The sequence below is a fragment of the Artibeus jamaicensis genome, unplaced genomic scaffold (genome assembly GCF_021234435.1).
Source record: "Artibeus jamaicensis isolate MK-2021 breed Jamaican fruit bat unplaced genomic scaffold, CSHL_Jam_final contig_1998, whole genome shotgun sequence".
In the NCBI taxonomy this organism is placed as follows: domain Eukaryota; kingdom Metazoa; phylum Chordata; class Mammalia; order Chiroptera; family Phyllostomidae; genus Artibeus; species Artibeus jamaicensis.
In genome coordinates, this window is record NW_026521407.1 from 4,051,866 (window position 1) to 4,057,865 (window position 6,000).

The following is a 6,000-nucleotide window of genomic DNA, read 5'->3' on the forward strand; positions in this document are numbered from 1 at the left end:
CTCCTTGAAGCATCCACAGTTTACCAGGCTCAAGAGGAAATGATTCCTAGTAATCAAATGCATGAGAATCCCATATAGAGAGGCTCTATAAAAAATACACATTTCTGCCTTGCAGACCTGAAAGTTGTTAGTTGGTTAATTTGTATTTCCTCTTTGAAAAGGCTGTAAGGGGAGCCAATTTTTATTAATCAGAAGACTACTTGATAAGATTGGAATCAAAACAGTTTCTTTTTATTTTGGAAATTTTAAGGCATATATACATAGTAGAACCAGAATCGTTAACCTCTATTAAAACTCATCACCAGTAAGACGCAGTGGTCAGTCCTACTTTGGTAGTGTGTATCCCCTACCCCTACTGTTTTCAGGTCTCGGACATAGCATTTAATCTGTGAATATTTCAGCATGTATCTCTGAAAGATACTGACTTAACAGTTCACTGATTAAAGTAAATGGGGTGAACTTTCAGGTATCCAGTCGTGAACTGGAGTCTGGTCTGGTAACTTGCTTTTGCCGTGCCTCTCGAGAGGACCTAGTCACGGAGCCCCCTGCTCTGGCATCCTCCCCGCTGCCACGCAGGGTGTCTTCCGTGTTGTATCCTATCCCCTTGGTTAAGACTTTTTTCTTAAGACAAATCGCATGCATTCATCTGTCAGTTTGAATTAAAACCCATTTCTTACCTTCTTGGGCTTATAACCAACTAGTCACATGGCCCGGTTGAGGTATTTACGTCCTTCCCTCACACCGCCACTTGCCAGCAGGAGGTGTCTCTGGTTCCCTCCGTATAAGTAGTGTTACAGAGGGCAGCCAACCCCACAGCCGCAGTCTGAGGGCACTTCGGCCACGTACTCGTTGAAGTCGGCCGTCTTCTGATTAAGTTTCTAGAGATGCTAACATTGAACCATCTAGCATAGAAGTTTGGGCACTTGTGTCCATTCTATGCGTTTAAAATGCATTGTAGATGAGCTGTGCGAATGTTTTCAAACTTTTTTCTAAAATGCATGAAATGGAAAATATACTTGAGAATTTACTGTGTACATTTACTGTGGAATGGAAATTATTTGGGTTTTTAAGTTTCAGTTCAGACTGATTTTTAGTTGTTTATGGAAGAACCCCAGTTGACTACTTTTTTAAAAGTTGTATTAATATGCTTGTACATGGTTAAACAGTAGAAAAATAAAATTTTAAAAAATTCTAAAAAAAAAACAACAGTACATCACTGGCATTGTTCAGTGATCCATGTCTTCCTTCTCCTGCCCCTTTCTTCCTCCTCTCCAGGGCTGCGGCTGTCAGCTGTTACTCTTTCAGGGGGTGTTTGGTGGGGAGGTGGGCCTCGGGGGCTGTAGCATGTGTGTATAGCATAGACTTTTTTAAAGTATGTGATAGTGAACCACATGTACTGAGTATTGCTGTTCCACTCATATTTTGAAACATAGGAGGCATAAAGTATATTTCAAGTAAACCGTTTTTGAGAAGTAAATGTGCTTTTCGTTGTTGTATCAGAGTTTTAATTTTTATTTTTGAAATGAAGTTTGAGAGTTTTATAGTTTCTTTTTCTTCCCCCTCATGCACCGCGAGTAAAATCAGTTGTCAACAGATGTGAGAATGTTGGGGAACAGTGGGAAACTGTTTGACGTAAGTGGCTGTGCCGTAACTTCTCTTGTGGCTCTTCATCCCCCGTACTCCAGAGGAGCTCTAGGGGCGGGACACGCGTGTGTGCCAGGAGATGGACGTAAAGTGCTGTGACAGTAGTGTTTGTAATAGGAAGAACAGGGGAAAACTGGAAAGACCCCAGATGCTCATCAGTAGTTGACCAGCGGGTCAACACTGTGCTGTGTTCCTGCAATGGACTTCATGGAGGTCAGACTCGAAAACAGCTACACGTGGGGACATGGATGAAATCTCTGGTCAGAAAAGCAAGTTACGGAAGAACACGTCCACTAGGGTTCCATTCGCGTGAAGGTCAACACCAGGCTGTGTTTACATGGTACATGGGAGAAACACACGGCAACGCTGAACAAGAAATTCATTGTCATCCTTGGCGCTGGCAGGCGCTGAGCCAGGGAGCAGCCTGCAGGGGGACTGGTGGCAGAGCTCCGCCGCTTCACGCTGTCTGTCTGGTTTTGTTTGTATGCTGTTTCTTAATAAAATTTCAAGTTAAAGGGACAGGTTTTGGTGAAGGTAGTGCCTAATAAAATGTTATACACAACGTATTTCATGGAATGAACCCTCTTTCCGCGTGTATGACCAGTTTAAATCGTAACTGTTTTCTGAGTGCCAAATTTAGGGTCTTAACTGTAGTTCTTTAAAGCTGGGAACAACCCGTTTCTCACCTCGATAGAATTTTTACTTGGGTGTCAGCAGAGGAGCTGACGCTCTTGTGCAGCTATTGAAGCAGCTTCCAACGACGTTTTTTCTCAGGTGTGTGCTGGTTCTGGGAGGGGAGCTGCTGGGAACTTGCTCCTTTCTGACCTGTTCTTCTAGTAGGGGTACCACGAAGTGTGAGATGTGTGTCAGCTGGCAGCGGCCCTCTGACTCCAAACAGGTCCCTGCAGGGTGAGCGCAGGTCATAACTATCAGTTTGTGTTGAACAGCCCTGACTGCTGTGACTTGGGCGCCAGTCACTCCACTGTAACAGGTTGGAAAAGACCAAGATTTCTAGGTGGTTCCCTGTTTTATTTTAACCTTAAGTATATGTTAGGAAACTGCAGGGGTGTCCATCCTGTGTCCAGAATGGCTGTAATTGTGGCCCAACACAAAGTTGTAAGTTTGCTTAAAATGTTGAGATTTTTTTGTGATTACATGTTGTGATGTAATAAATGCGTGGCCCAAGACAATTCTGGTGTGGCCCAGAGACACCAAAAGGTTGGACACCCCTGTAAGAGCATTCTGGTGATTCATGCCAGTGCCTTAAAAGTCTTAAAATGGCCCTGGATAGTGAGGCCCCGTGGATTGAGTGTGGGCCTGCGAAGCAAATGGTTGCCAGTTCGATTCCCACTCAGGGCACACTCTTGGGTTGTGTGGGCCAGGTCTCCTGTAGGGGTTGCTTGAGAGGCAACCACACACTGATGTTTCTTTCCCGTCTCCCTCCCTTCCTCTCTAAAAATAAATGAGATCTTAAAAAAGTCATAGAATGACAAACTTCCAGTGGAATTGCCCTTACCAAATTAAGTTTTCATAGTCTGGGTGATGGGAAACTGGAATTACTGCTCTTGCGGCACCTCACAGTTTCATTAATCTGCAGCCTTAAGACTTCATGTTTATTATAGAAAGTGAAGTATTTTGGCACAGGCTGTGTATAACAACTTGGTTTTGAATTAGCTAATCCTTGCACTGATTATATTGCTGCCCTTGCTGATCTTACGTAATTAAACTGCTAAGCAAAACCTGCGTATGTTCTGCTAGAACTGTAAGCTTGGCTCCCAACAGCAATTTTTCAAATTCTGCCATGTTTGTGGAAAGATAACCTAAAACCTCACTTTTGCACGATCATGATTTCAGGCTAAATAATGTTACCAACACTGAGCCCCTGCCTAACTTTCAACACTGAAAATACCTGCAGAAAGTGGCACTTGGGGGAATTAACCCATCCTTCCGCAGCACAGTCCTCTGTACGACTGAGCACTGTGTGGAACTGACTGATGCGGAGCCCCGTTGTCCTTTTAACAATGTGCCTATATGTAAGGGCACTGAGTGTGGAGGTGCTCCGACTCGGAGGCCTGTGGAGGCCTTGCCCATTGTGTCCTCGGCTTGCCTTTGGATGTACTTCCCAAATCATCTCACCAAGGTGACAAATTGTACTGACTCCAAAGGAGGCCCAGGATCACTGGCCAGCCAGTGCAGCCAAGAGCATCACCCTGATACGCCAAGTTGCGGGTTTGATCCCTGGTTCAGGCACACAACCAGAATTAACCAATGAATGTATCAATAACTGCAATAAATGTTTTCCCCTCCACCTTCCTCTGTAAAATCAAACTTTTTTAAAGGCCTTACACATACTGTGCAAATTGCAGGTTCAGGTCTCAGGTTCACTCATTGCATTCCAGGGAGTGGTACACACTGCACCCATAGTATTTAAAACGTCTACTTTCTGGCTGACCAGTGTGGCTCAGTGAGTTCAGCATTTCGTCCTGCAAATTGAGAGGGGTCACTGGTTCGATTCCTGGTCGGGGTGCATGCTTGGGTTGCAGGTTCAGTCTGGGGTTGGGGGGTGTGTGTGAGAAGTGATCATGTTTCCTCCCCTCTCTCCCTTTGTCTCTAAAAATAAGTCATAAAACTTGCACTCATTGGACGGTTTGGTGAGACAGGTGTTCATGCGATGCCTTTGTGCCCTTTCCCCAACCTTAAATCTGAACTATCCAGAATTTGAAGATGAGGGATGACCTATTTCTTGAGCCGGAGGAGACAGTAAGGCATCGGGCCTGCCCAGAATTCCATGGACTGCAGGAATAAGGGATGCGGCAAGAAGACCATGTGCTCTGGGTTAAAGTGGGAGTTGTTGGCCTGTTGCTGGGTTTCTGGAAGCTCCAACGAAATGTGTGGCTCTGTATCTTTGAGAAGCCACTGTGCGGAGCTGCACTTCCCTCCCACTACGGGCTCCTACCACGCCCTCTGGGCTTAAAGGTGAGAGGCAGGCCCTGGGAAATGGATAATTCTCCGGCGTTTGGGGCAGAAAGAGTCTTCAAACTTACTGTCCTAAGAGGGAGTAGTATTGACTGAAGTGGAGAAAGCCATTGCTGAGTTTGAGTTTGCAACCTGGGGAGGGAGTGGAGACCTCACCTACACGGGTGTCATCAGTTTTGGTATCACCCAGATCAGTTGGCGGCTGTGGACTGGACCTTCCTGTATATTCACCTGAAAAGGTGTTAGAACAGGAAGGAGTGGAGCATCAAATCGCTGCCAGATCTGCCAGTGAAACGGGGGCCGATCTCCACTGCCTGCCCTGCAGCTCCTCCTCAGGGGAAAAGCAGTAATTACTTTCAAGCTTGAGGAGTAATTTTCCTTAATCACAGCCCAAATCATCCAAAGGAGCTGAGACAGTATTTTTAAGTGGCAAGTAACATGGGGAAGAAATGTAACCTGTGTGCTTAGAATTCTCCTTAAATATTTTCAGCACTGGGTGCTTTGTGTCCTCGCTTCTTTAGCAGTTACGCAGAAGAGTTCCTTTTTAAGGAGAAGTTTCCGGAAGGGAGGGTAAGGGAGGAACACAACAGAATACTCAGTCTCCGTCCCCCAGTAGGTCAAAAGCCTACCCTGCACAAGGCCGTGTGCTCAATAAACCCAGGAAATGATTAAAACGACAAACCCCAGGTGGTCTCTGTCCTGGCGTGTACAAGCTAACGAGAGACATACTTATCAAGTGGCCCCAAGTACATGTGGAACTACAGCTGTGTGTGGGCAAGACACACCGTACAGTGAAAACCTGGGAGGGCGTCCAGAAAGGAGTCTGCAGCCTGGTGATTTGAACTGGCAATAGAAGGATGAATCAGCTTAACTCGATCCAGAAGGAAGAGAAAGAGAAGAGCTTTCCAGGACCCAGGCAGGACCCCATGTCGGGAGGGGCAGTGGCACTTTTGATGAGAAAAAAAGGCTCCAACATGGCCATACGGACAGTGCAACGATGCCGGCAGCAGCTGGACGGAGGGAGAGCTGACTCGTGCTGTCCGTGAGATGAGATTCACCAGGTGTGAAATACACACTGGGTTTTGGTGTGTAGGTCAAGTGGATAGGAAATTCACCTGTTTTTACTTTTTTAAAAAGAGGTTTATTTTTAGAGAGAGGGGGAGGGAGGGAAAAGAGAGGGTGAGAAACTTTGACTAGAGAGGAACGTGGGTCAGTTGCCTCCCACATGCCCCGCAACCCAGGCCGCCTGGGGATCAAAGTGGCGACCCTTTGGTCTGCAGGATGACACCTGACCAACAGAGCCACACCAGTCAGGGCTGCCTTTTTTTTTTTTTTTTAAGATTTTATTTATTTCTAGAGAGAGGGGAAGGGAGGGAGAAC